The sequence below is a fragment of the Oncorhynchus tshawytscha genome, linkage group LG01 (genome assembly GCF_018296145.1).
Source record: "Oncorhynchus tshawytscha isolate Ot180627B linkage group LG01, Otsh_v2.0, whole genome shotgun sequence".
Lineage (NCBI taxonomy): Eukaryota > Metazoa > Chordata > Actinopteri > Salmoniformes > Salmonidae > Oncorhynchus > Oncorhynchus tshawytscha.
The window spans coordinates 61,820,031-61,834,211 of record NC_056429.1 but is presented as its reverse complement, the minus strand read 5'-3'; the positions used below and the strand labels follow the sequence as shown (position 1 = coordinate 61,834,211).

General features: G+C 42.4%; 1 pseudogene; it reads left to right on the top strand.

Moving 5' to 3' along the window:
* The first annotated feature begins 10,175 nt into the window (after window positions 1–10,175).
* LOC112260834 lies at window positions 10,176–13,944 on the top strand (annotated as a pseudogene).
* The last annotated feature ends 237 nt before the right edge of the window (window positions 13,945–14,181 follow it).

Below are 14,181 nucleotides of genomic sequence, written 5' to 3'. Positions count from 1 at the left end.
TGGATAGGCTATATTTATGGTCCAATATGTATAAATACTTGGACCAATTTTGGGGTCATTTCTGGAGGTAGAAATGATATTTTCATTCATTTTGGAGTAGAATGTCCTTTTGAAAAGTCACCAGAACTGAGCTTCTCAGTCTTTAAACAAAAAATGAAAATTCACCTCAAGAAATTTGGCATGCCACCCCGGGTCCTTTCCAAATACTACCGCTGCACCATTGAGGGCGTCTTGACCGGTTGCATCAGCCTGGCATGGGAATTGCTCCATCCACAGCGGCATGGCCCTCCAGCATGTGGTGAAAAAGGCCCAGTACATCAATGGGGACGTTTTCCCACCCATCTAGGATATCTTCTTGAAACGGTAGCTGAGGAAGTCCTGCAGCATCATCAAGGACTCCACACACTCCAGCCACGAGCGGTTCACACCCTTAAAAACCTCTCTGGGATATGTGGGACGCTAGCGTCCCACCTGGCCAGAAGCCAGAGAAAATGCAGAGCACCAAATTCAAGTAAATTACTATAAAAATCAAACTTTCATGAAATCACACAAGTAAGATACCAAATTAAAGCTACACGTGTTGTGAATCCAGCCAACATATCAGATCTCAAAAAGGCTTTTCGGCGAAAGCAAACAATGCTATTATCTGAGAGTAGCACATCGGTGAACAAAGAGAGAAACCATATTTCAACCCTGCAGACGCGACACAAAAGGCAGAAATAAAAATGTAAATCATGCCTTACCTTTGATGAGCTTCTTCTGTTGGCACTCCAATATGTCCCATAAACATCACAAATGGTCCTTTTATTCGATTAACTCCATCGATATATATCCAAAATGTCAATTTATTTAGCGTGTTTGATCCAGAAAAACACCGGTTCCAACTTGCGCAACGTGACTACAAAATATCTCAAAAGATACCTGTAAACTTTACCAAAACATTTCAAACTACTTTTGTAATTCAACTTTGGGTATTTTTTTGAACCCAATCGAACATCTCTGGATAGGCCCCATTCAACCTGACAGAGCTTGAGATGATCTGCAGAGAAGAATGGGAGAAACTCCCGAAACACAGGTGTGCCACGTTTGTAACGTCATACCTAAGAAGACTCAAGGCTGTAATTACATACGTCAAATACATTTAAACTCATTTTTTCACAATTCCTGACATTTAATCATAGTAAAAATTCCCTGTCTTAGGTCAGTTAGGATCACCACTTCATTTTAAGAATATGAAATGTCAGAATAATAGTAGAGAGAATGATTTATTTCAGCTTTTATTTTTTTCATCACATTCCCAGTGGGTCAGAAGTTTACATCCACTCAATTAGTATTTGGTAGCAGTGCCTTTAAATTGTTTAAATTGGGTCAAACGTTTCAGGTAGCCTTCCACAAGCTTCCCACAATAAGTTGGGTGAATTTTGGCCCATTCCTCCTGACAGGGCTGGTGTAACAGAGTCAAGTTTGTAGGCCTCCTTGCTTGCACACGCTTTTCCAGTTCTGCCCACAAATTCTCTATAGGATTGAGGTCAGGGCTTTGTGATGGCCACTCCAATACCTTGACTTTGTTGTCCTTAAGCCATTTTGCCACAACTTTGGAAGTATGCTTGGGGTCAATGTCCATTTGGAAGACCCATTTGCCACCAAGCTTTAACTTCCTGACTGATGTCTTGAGATGTTGCTTCAATATATTGACATAATTTTCCTTGCTCATGATGCCATCTATTCTGTGAAGTGCATCAGTCCCTCCTGCAGCAAAGCACCCCCACAACATGATGCTGCCACCCCCGTGCTTCATTTTGGGATGGTATTCTTCGGCTTGCAAGCCACCCCCGTTTTCCTCCAAACATAATGATGGTCATTATGACCAAGCAGTTTTATTTTTGTTTCATCAGACCAGAGGACATTTTTCCACAAAGTACGATCTTTGTCCCCATGTGCAGTTACAAACCGTAGTCTGACTTTTTTATGGCGGTTTTGGAGCAGTGGCTTCTTCCTTGCTGAGCTGCCTTTCAGGTTATGTCGATATAGGACTCGTTTCACTGTGGATACAGATACTTTTGTATCCGCTTCCTCCAGCATCTTCACAAGGTCCTTTGCTGTTGTTCTGGGGTTGATTTGCACTTTTCGCACCAAAGCATGTTCATCTCTAGGAAACAGAACGCGTCTCCTTCCTGAGTGGTATGACGGATGCGTGGTCCCATGGTGTTCATACTTGCATACTATTGTTTGTACAGATGAAGGTGCTACCCGCAGGCCTTTGGAAATTGCTCCCAAGGATGAACCAGACTTGTGGAGGTCTACAATTATTTTTCTGAGGTCTTGGCTGATTTCTTTTAGATTTTCCCATGATGTCAAGCAAAGAGGCACTGAGTTTGAAGGTAGGCCTTGAAATAAATCCACAGGTACACCTCCAATTGACTCAAATTATGTCAATTAGCCTATCAGAAGCTTCTAAAGCCATGACATAATTTTCTGGAATTTTCCAAGCTGTTTAAAGGCACCGTATGTAAACGTCTGACCCACTGGAATTGTGATACAGTGAATTATAAGTGAAATAATCTGTCTGTAATTAATTGTTGGAAAAATTACTTGTGTCATGCACAAAGTAGATGTCCTTACTGACTTGCCAAAACTATAGTTTGTTAAGAAGAAATGTGTGTAGTGGTGACTCCAACCTAAGTGTATGTAAACTTCCTACTTCAACTGTACATATATGCTGATCAAAAAAAGAAGCGAAACATGTAGCAATTTCAATTATTTAATGAGTTACAGTTCATATAAGGAAACCAGTAAATTGTAATACATAAATTAGGCCCTAATCTATGGATTTCACATGACTGGGCAGGGGTGCAGCCATGGGTGGGCCTGGAAGGGCATAGGCCCATCCACTTGGGAGCCAGGCCCACCCACTTGGAAGCCAGGCCCAGACAATCAGAATCAGTTTTTCCCCTCAAAGGGGCTTTTTTACAGACAGAAATAGTTCTCAATTTCACCAGTTTTCCGGGTAGCTGGTCTCAGACGATCCCGCAGATGATTAAGCCGGATGTGGAGATCCTGGGCTGGCATGGTTACACGTGGTCTGTGGTTGTGAGGCCGGTTGGACATACTGACAACTTCTCTGAAATGATGTTGGAGACGGCTTATGGTAGAAAAATGAACATTACATTCCAGCCACAGCTGGGGGACATTCCTGCGTTCAGCATACCAATTGCATGCATCAAAAGTCGTGCTATAAATTCACAGACAACACAAAGATTCCTTGATGTCCTTCCAGACTCCCTCTCCCTACCCAAGGACATCAGCGGACAAAAATCAGTTAACCACCTAACTGAGGAACTCAATTTAACCTTGCGCAATACCCTAGATGCAGTTGCACCCCTAAAAACAAAAATATTTGTCATAAGAAACTAGCTCCCTGGTATACAGAAAATACCCGAACTCTGAAGCAAGCTTCAGAGGAAATGGCGCCACACCAAACTGGAAGTCTTCCGACTAGCTTGGAAAGACAATACCGTGCAGTATCGAAGAGCCCTCAATGCTGCTCGATCATCCTATTTTTCCAACTTAATTGAGGAAAATAAGAAAATAATCATGGCCTCTAAACCTTCAAGCTGCATACTGGACCCTATTCCAACTAAACTACTGAAAGAGCTGCTTCCTGTGCTTGGCCCTCCTATGTTGAACATAATAAACGGCTCTCTATCCACCGGATGTGTACCAAACTCACTAAAAGTGGCAGTAATAAAGCATCTCTTGAAAAAGCCAAACCTTGACCCAGAAAATATAAAAAAACTATCAGCCTATATCGAATCTTCCATTTTAGAAAAAGCTGTCGAGCAGCAACTCAATGCGTTCCTGAAGACAAACAATGTATACGAAACACTTCAGTCTGGTTTTAGACCCCATCGTAGCACTGAGACTGCACTTGTGAAGGTGGTAAATTACCTTTAAATGGCATCAGACCGAGGCTCTGCATCTGTCCTCGTGCTCCTAGACCTTAGTGCTACTTTTGATACCATCGATCACCACATTCTTTTGGAGAGGTTGGAAACCCAAAATGGCCTACACGGACAAGTTCTGGCCTGGTTTAGATCTTATCTGTCAGAAAGATATCAGTTTGTCTCTGTGAATGGTTTGTCCTCTGACAAATCAACTGTAAATGTCGGTGTTCCTCAAGGTTCCGTTTTAGGACCACTATTGTTTTCACTATATATTTTACCTCTTGGGGATGTCATTCAAAAACATAATGTTAACTTTCACTGCTATGCGGATGACACACAGCTGTACATTTCAATGAAACACGGTGAAGCCCCAAAATTGCCCTCTCTAGAAGCCTGTGTTTTAAGACATAAGGAAGTGGATGGCTGCAAACTTTCTACTTTTAAACTCGGACAAAACAGAGATGCTTGTTCTAGGTCCCAAGAAACAAAGATATCTTCTGTTGAATCTGACAATTAATCTTAATGGTTGTACAGTCGTCTCAAATAAAACTGTGAAGGACCTCGGCGTTACTCTGGACCCTGATCTCTCTTTTGACTAACATATCAAGACTGTTTCAAGGACAGCTTTTTTCCATCTACGTCACATTGCAAAAAACAAACTTTCGGTCGAAAATGGATGCAGAAAAATTAATCATTGTTTTGATTCTTCTAGGTTAGACTACTGCAATGCTCTACTTTCCGGCTATCCGGATAAAGCACTAAATAAACTTCAGTTAGTGCAAAATACGGCTGCTAGAATCCTGACTAGAACCAAAATCTTTGATCATATTACTCCAGTGCTAGCCTCCCTACACTGGCTTCCTGTTATGCCACACCTGTCAAGTGGATGGATTATCTTGGCAAATGAGAAATGCTCACTAACACAAAATTGTGTGCATAACATTTGAGAGAAATTAGCTTTTTGTGAGTATGGAACATTTGTGGGATTTTTTATTTTGGCTCATGAAACATGGAGACCAACACTTTACATGAGGTTTATATTTTGTTCCGTATAATAGGCACATTACCTTTAGCTACAGAATATCTCATCACTGTGCGTTTCCATCTCCTCTCTCTACTTCATTCCTTTCTCAAGCGCACAAAGGAAGGGGCTGTCAACAATTTAATTAAATACTATGTTTAGTTGTGAAAACTATCTATGTTTCTCTACATATTTCACTTGGTTTCCCAAATTAAGCACTGGTTAGCTGCAGGAACATGGTTTGGGAGCCTATTGCATACAGAGTTGAGTGCAAGCGGCCTCCATTCACTATTTGAGTGCATTCATTTTTCCTTGTTAGTACCATTTCATAATAGGCCATTCTAAATTGAAACGAATGTAACATAATAGTAAAGATAAGATTAAATTAAGAATAGTCTGATGGGTGAAAATATGATCACTTGATGAGAGAACAGGTGTGCAGCCTGAGGCAAGGAACAGAGCGCAAGCTTTTTTTGCAACTTTTTTCAAATCATCAGTAGCCTATAGCCGCATCATGCAGCCCATATATGTTTTGATTTCTAAGACATTCTAAGGTTTGTATAATTCACAACTAAATCAGCCTAATAACTTTAAATCTAGTGTATAGGCCCTGTTTCAAATGATCACTTTTACGCTCAACATAGCCACTTCAAATGCGCATGTTTATTCAACTAAGTTCAATTATATTTTTCTTAATATAAAATCATATAAAATTATGGCATGGGACTTATAAGCATATCTTGTCTGCTAAATACACTAGCCTATAGCCTATGGCATGGCTCATAGCCAAATAACATCCAGTAGGCCGACTCCTATTCGGTTCATTTTCTTGAGATCATAATGTTTCTTTAGACCTGCCTAAAATAAATAATGGATTTATTTTGGTGTGTATTAAATGGATTTATTAGACTATATTTTAAATGTATATGTTCCTAAGGTGTGCATCAGCGGCTTGTATGCGTAGAGGCCTGGCGATGCTGAACATGTTTCTTAATTAACGGTCCATTACTATGAGACTGGCAGTGATTTGGAATGTCATGACCGCCACAGCCCTAGACCTACCAATTAGTTTGTGTTTTTACTGATAACAATTTGGTTTCAAATAAAAATGTATTTGTCACATACACATGGTTAGCAGATGTTAATGTGAGTGTAGCGAAATGCTTGTGCTTCTGACAGTGCAGTAATGTCTAACAAGTAATCTAACAATTCCCCAACAACTATCTACCTGCAATAGATGGTTTAACATACAGTATATACATATGATATGAGTAATGGAAGATATGTGAACATTATTAAAGTGGAATTATGTAAAATGGCATTGTTTAAAGTGAGTAGTGATCCATTTGTTAAGTGGCCAGTGATTGGTCTCCATGTAGGCAGCATCCTCTTTGAGTTAGTGATTGCTGTTTAGCAGTCTGATGGCCTTGAGAATGAAGAACAGCTTCTGTCTCTCAGTCCCAGCTTTGATGACCCTGTACTGACCTCACCTTCTGGATGGTGGGGGTGTGAGCAGGCAGTGACTCGGGTGGTTGTTGTCTTGGATCTTTTTTGCATTCCTGTGACATCGGGTACTATAGGTGTCAGGACAGGTAGTTTGGAAGACTGTCCTTTCTCTCTGGTCAGTCTCACCGGAGGAAAGAAAGGAGAGAGCAGGGACCGTGAGTGGCTGACCCTCTACTGCTGTCTCGCTCCCTCCGTTGAGACTAATACCATCTTTAAAACAACTGGGAACTCGGGAAATCTACGACTTCAGTGAGTTCAAGACAACTGGGAACTCAGGGATAAAAACGAAATCCGATTTAATTATTTTTTTTGGGGGGGGAACTGTCACCCAACTCTGAAACTCAGACATCAGACCTGATGTTCACTGACATCGTGATTTGACCTCGTTTTTTCAGAGTTCCCAGTTGTCTTGAAAGCACCATGACCATCAGATGCAGGTACCATCAGTCCAGTAAAATAAAAAAGCAAATTATTTGAATTTAGGCTCAGCTGTGCCTCACAAGTGCTACACCAACATATTCTATGACCAGAGAAAGGGAAATAGACTTGATAATAATAATAAAAACACAAGGCTTTCAATACACTTGGCTACTCATTCATTATAGCTGCAGCACGAGTGGAAGTGTAGAGAAGCGAGTAGTTCTGGGCTGATTCATCACCATTCTCATGATCATTTCAACTCCACGAGGCGAGATCTTGCATCGAGCCCCACGCTGAGTGAGATTGACAGTTATTTTGTGTTTCTTCCATTTGCGAATAATCGCACCAACTGTTGTCACCTTCTCACCAAGCTGCTTGGCAATGGTCTTGTAGCCCATTCCAGCCAAGTGTAGGTCTACAATCTTGTCCCTGCCATCCTTGGAGAGTTCTTTGGTCTTGGCCATGGTGGAGAGTTTGGAATCTGATTGATTGATTATTTCTGTGGACAGGTGTCTTTTATACAGGTAACAAACTGAGATTAGGAGCACTCCCTTTAAGAGTGTGCTCCTAATCTTAGCTCGTTACCTGTATAAAAGACACCTGGGAGCCAGAAATCTTTTTGATTGAGAGGGGGTCAAATACTTATTTCCCTCATTAAAATGCAAATCAATTTATAACATTTTTGACATGCTTTTTTCTGGATTTTTTTTGTTATTCTGTCTCTCACTGTTCAAATAAACCTACCATTATTAAAGACTGATCATTTCTTTGTCAGTGGGCAAACGTACAAAATCAGCAGGGGATCAAATACTTTTTTCCCTCACTGTACATGTACCGACAACCTCGCAACACAGGGGGAAACAAAGTAGAACAAGCCTTTATGCCTTTATCGTTGACTAAGAATGCCTTGAAGATAGACCGGTTGGTGACCACTGGCCTAGTCTCATCATGCAACCTATATTTGTTATGATTTCTAAGACATTTTAAGGTTTGTATCATTCACAACTAAAGTTGCCAAATAACTATTCGTTTTTTTAACATATATTTTTCAACCCCTTTTTCTCCCCAATTTCGTCATATCCAATTGGTAGTTGCAGTCTTGTCCCATCGTTGCAACTCTCGTACGGACTCTCGTATGCACCCTCCGAAACACAACCCCGCCAAGCCGCACTGCATCTTGACACAATGCACACTTAACCTGGAAGGCAGGCACACCAATGTGTCAAAGGAAACACTGTACACCTGGCGACCGTGTCAGCGTACATGCGCCCGGCTCGCCACATTAGTCACTAGAGCGCAATGGGACAAGGACATCCCGGCCGGCCAAACCCTCCTCTACCCGGATGACGCTGTGCAATTGTGCGTCGCCTTATGGGTCTCCCAGGTGCAGCCGGCTTCGACAAAGCCTGGTATCGAACCAGGATCTGTAGTGATGCAGTGCCTTAGACCGCTGCACCACTCGGGGGGCCCAAGTAAGTCTTAGCCTAGCATTAATTCGGTGCCAGTATTTTATATTATATGATGTTACAGTAATAAGAATATATGCTGAACAAACAAATAAATACAACGCATATAAAGTGCTGGCTCCATGTTTCATGAGCTTAAATAAAAGTTCCCAGAAATGTTCTCAAATCAAATCAAATCAAATTTTATTTGTCACATACACATGGTTAGCAGATGTTAATGCGAGTGTAGCGAAATGCTTGTGCTTCTAGTTCCGACAATGCAGTAATAACGAACAAGTAATCTAACTAACAATTCCAAAAAAACTACTGTCTTATACACAGTGTAAGGGGATAAAGAATATGTACATAAGGATATATGAATGAGTGATGGTACAGAGCAGCATAGGCAAGATACAGTAGATGATATCGAGTACAGTATATACATATGAGATGAGTATGTAAACCAAGTGGCATAGTTAAAGTGGCTAGTGGTACATGTATTACATAAGGATGCAGTCGATGATATAGAGTACAGTATCTACGTATGCATATGAGATGAATAATGTAGGGTAAGTAACATTATATAAGGTAGCATTGTTTAAAGTGGCTAGTGATATATTTACATCATTTCCCATCAATTCCCATTATTAAAGTGGCTGGAGTAGAGTCAGTGTCATTGACAGTGTGTTGGCAGTAGCCACTCAATGTTAGTGGTGGCTGTTTAACAGTCTGATGGCCTTGAGATAGAAGCTGTTTTTCAGTCTCTCGGTCCCAGCTTTGATGCACCTGTACTGACCTCGCCTTCTGGATGACAGCGGGGTGAACAGGCAGTGGCTCGGGTGGTTGATGTCCTTGATGATCTTTATGGCCTTCCTGTAACATCGGGTGGTGTAGGTGTCCTGGAGGGCAGGTAGTTTGCCCCCGGTGATGCGTTGTGCAGACCTCACTACCCTCTGGAGAGCCTTACGGTTGAGGGCGGTGCAGTTGCCATACCAGGCGGTGATACAGCCCGCCAGGATGCTCTCGATTGTGCATCTGTAGAAGTTTGTGAGTGCTTTTGGTGACAAGCCGAATTTCTTCAGCCTCCTGAGGTTGAAGAGGCGCTGCTGCACCTTCCTCAAGATGCTGTCTGTGTGAGTGGACCAATTCAGTTTGTCTGTGATGTGTATGCCGAGGAACTTAAAACTTGCTACCCTCTCCACTACTGTTCCATCGATGTGGATGGGGGGGTGTTCCCTCTGCTGTTTCCTGAAGTCCACAATAATCTCCTTAGTTTTGTTGACGTTGAGTGTGAGGTTGTTTTCCTGACACCACACTCTGAGGGCCCTCACCTCCTCCCTGTAGGCCGTCTCGTCGTTGTTGGTAATCAAGCCTACCACTGTTGTGTCGTCCGCAAACTTGATGATTGAGTTGGAGGCGTGCATGGCCACGCAGTCGTGGGTGAACAGGGAGTACAGGAGAGGGCTCAGAACGCACCCTTGTGGGGCCCCAGTGTTGAGGATCAGCGGGGAGGAGATGTTGTTGCCTACCCTCACCACCTGGGGGCGGCCCGTCAGGAAGTCCAGAACCCAGTTGCACAGGGCGGGGTCGAGACCCAGGGTCTCGAGCTTGATGACGAGCTTGGAGGGTACTATGGTGTTGAATGCCGAGCTATAGTCGATGAACAGCATTCTCACATAGGTATTCCTCTTGTCCAGATGGGTTAGGGCAGTGTGCAGTGTGGTTGAGATTGCATCGTCTGTGGACCTATTTGGGCGGTAAGCAAATTGGAGTGGGTCTAGGCTGTCAGGTAGGGTGGAGGTGATATGGTCCTTGACTAGTCTCTCAAAGCACTTCATGATGACGGATGTGAGTGCTACGGGTTCTGTACTAAAAACCTTGTTTCTCTTCAATTTTGTGCACAAATTTGTATTTCATCCAGGTGTAGCATATCAAGAAGCTGATTAAAGAGCATCATCATTACACAGGTACACCTTGTGCTGGGGACAATAAAATGTGCAGTTTTGTCACAGAACACAATGCCACAGAGCTGTTGCCAGAGAATTTGACAGTTCATTCCTCTACTTTAAGCTATCTCCAATGTCGTTGTAGAGAATTTGGCAGTACGTCCAACCGGCCTCACAACCGCAGACCGCGTGTATGGCGTTGTGTGGGCCAGCGGTTTGCTGATGTTGTGAACAGAGTGCACCATGGTGGGTGTGGAGTTATGGTATGGGCAGGCATAAGCTACGGACAACAAACACAATTGCATTTTATCGATGGCAATTTGAATGCACAGAGATACCTTGACGAGGTCCTGAAGCCCATTGTCATGCCATTCATCGACTGCCATCACCTCATGTTTCAGCATGATAATGCGCAGCCCCATGTCGCAAGGATCTGTACAGAGTTCTGTACACAAAGCTGAAAGTGTCCCAGTTCTTCCATGGCCTGCATACTCACCAGACATGTCATCCATTGAGCATGTTAGGGATGCTCTGGATCGAAGTGTACGACAGTGTGTTCCAGTTCCCTCCAATATCCAGCAGCTTTGCACAATTATTGAAGAGAAGTGGGACAACATTCCACAGGCCATAATCAATAGCCAGATCAACTCTATGCTAATGAGATGTCGCATTGCATGAGGCAAATTGTGGTCACACCAGATATTGACTGGTTTTCTGATCCACACCCATTTCTTTCTTTTTTAAGGTATCCGTGACCAACAGATACCTGTATTCCCAGTCATATGAAATCCATAGATTAGGGCCTAATTGAATTTATTTCAATTGGCTGATTTCCCTACATAAACTGTACCTCAGTCAAATCTTTGAAATTATTGCATGTTGCGTTTTATATTTTTGTTCAGTATATTTTGAACTGGAATAAATGCTATATATATCCAACCCAACTCCATTTGTGACCCGCGACCGCATAAAGGAGTGGTACAAAGCTTGCACCCGCCGTGCACATGCACAATCGCTGTGCAAATGTGGCAGTGCAATTTAACAGCTGCTTATCTTTATATATATAGCCAGTAGCCACTCAAATTAGGCCTATCTAAAATATGAAAATGATCAATGAAATAGCCAGGTAGCCTATTGTTCTGGCAAGTACGAGTCAGTAGTAGTTTGCTTAACTGTATTTTTTATGGATAATAAACATAGGCATACTCTGTTTTTGCCAGGAAGAATTGAACACGTTCTTTCTGGTCTCTAATCTGGATATGCGCCAACGCCTTACCGCGCCAATGCTGATGACTGGACATGGTCATCATTCTGTCATGGTCAATATTCTGAAGAGAATTTAACAAGAACTTGCAGGCACTGGGCTCCGAACAAAAATGACCAAAAATGTGAAGGAAAAAAATTGCACCATTTTTATGTGGAAATTATAGGCCTACCATCACCGAGAAGGGCACTTTCTTGAGAGGGTGCCGGCCAAGGAGCACACCCCACCACTGCCCGATAAGTTCTTTGACCATTTTGACCGGGTGGAGTGGGCCTTCTCTTACTGTGAGATCAATGGCATGCTGCTGGTAGGGCTGTACCTGCTACAGTGGACCCTGCTCAAGTACAGGTGAGACACATTGATATTGGACTGTTAGAGTAGACCGTGGAGCAATGTTTACCTGTTTGAATTGTTACCTTAGACTTTGAACCTTGAACTACTTTTTCTGGTATATCCATAGGCAGCATTCCAGGCTGACTGCATTACAAACGTCTGCCAGATCTCACAATGCCTGGATATGTGTTTAACATATCAGCTAATCACAATGCCTGGATATGTGTTTAACAGATCAGCTAACCACATCATATGATATAGCAATCTAATGCTAAACTAATGCAACCATTGGTTGATGCAATGCAATATCTGCAAACAATATAGATGTTCTTGAATGTGACAAACAAACATGCCATTGCAGAGTCTCTTTCAAGGGTATCTAAAGTTATCCAAGGTTAATTTACAAATACCCTGTATTATGGATGTGACAAATTGACAGTTTTGCTTAACGTTTAAACAGACATTTTTGGGGATGGTTTTCCATTAAAACAATGACAAAAAAACATATTCACAATGGGACTGACAATGAAGTTATATCTACCACTTTAGATACCCTTGAAAGAGACTCTGCAATGGCATGTTTGTTAGTCTAATGGACACTACGACTTTTTAAATGCCAACACAAAACCTTCCCCGGAGATTCTAAGCACCACTGAACTTGCATTTTACGTATCTGTAAAGTAATGGTGCTTCTGAAGCGAAACTAACGTCCATAACTAGGCGAGCAGAACTGTCAATCAAATAATCTCGAGCTGCCTGCTTTCTCCTAAAAAAAAGTACTTTAAAGTTTCTTAAATACCGTGACTTAACCAGGCATTGAGTAGAAATAAAGCACATCTTCCGCTAGGAATTGACTCCTAGGATTCAGTATTTTTGGAACGGAGGAGGCTGATTAGTTGCCTTACTTCTGAGCATACAATCACCTGCATCTTTCATAGCGAGGGGCGGAGGGAGAGGGAGGCGTAGAGTATTGGCAGTTCGGCCACCAGGCAGACGTAGAACCATGCACTAGGCCGATCTATCGGCAATCAAAAGCTGTACTTCACAATTGTATGCTGTGTTTTGCAATTTCTTGGCTTGCAATGTCTTGCAACTTCAGTAAAGGAGGGCCTATCATCAATGAATAGGCTAGGATATTCTACATACAACAGACCTAAGACTGAGAACACTTGCATCATTAGCAAAGAGAAAGAGCAGGCGAGCCAGCTGCACTGTGATTTACATTTTGGGGGGGAAAAACAGTTTTTCTGCTAGGGAATTTTTAAAAAGTTAAGGATCCCAATTTCGTTTAAACGTTCACCCACCTACCCTGTATTTCTGTTTCCAGATCAATAATCATCCATCGGTTCTTCATTGTGGGCACCCTCTACCTGTACAGGTGAGGCACAACGTACTGTAGATCACCACTCTGCCTGTTCCAGGGATGCACTTCCAATTCTCTCCAACGGTTTGTTTCCTTCCTTAATATGTTCCATTAACCCTTCACTGTCTCAACCTCCCCTAAGAGGTTTTGGTGGTACCACTGGTTTTGCTGGACTCTGAGTGCAGTGGGCATCTTCTGCATCCTCTTGGCCCATGACCACTATACTGTGGATGTGTTGGTGGCCTACTATCTCACAACACGCCTCTTCTGGTGGTACCACACCCTGGCCAACCAGCAGGTAGGGGGCTAACACATACATCTTTTATTACATTTCAAAAAAAATCTGACGTTGATCTAATTTATTCTGTGAAGTTCCATTTATTTATTTTCTGTTTTGTTGTCATTCAGGCGCTGAAAGAGACATCTCAGTGCAACCTGTTCTCCAGAGTCTGGCGGTATAAACTGTTTCAGTACTTTGAGGAGAACGTCAAGGGCATTGTCCTTTCGAATTATCAACTGCCGTGGTCATCGTGGCTATCGTCTTCTTGGAGCCGGGGTGTGAAGTACAGCAGACTGGACACCCTGTGACCCAGGTCAAGTGACGGGTGGGGGAGAGCACGAGATTTCCTGAAGTTGTTATCTTCTGAAAGAAAAGATGGCGTTGCATCGTGTCACCAAGCTGTTCCCTTCACCTGTAGGACTCATATCAGTCAAATCCCAGTTCAACTGGCTAGGACTGTGACCCTAGTCTTACTTTAGCTTTCTAAATCATTTTCTTTTGGAAAATGTAGAGCACTACTTTGATAATCAATTTTTTTCTTGGGACACTTTGCAATTGCTGCTTTGTCTGCAACAGATCTGGCTAATATTTCAATATTATATTTAAATTATTTTGTTCGGTTTGACCATGGCTGTAAGAAGTAGCTTAGACTTTTTGCA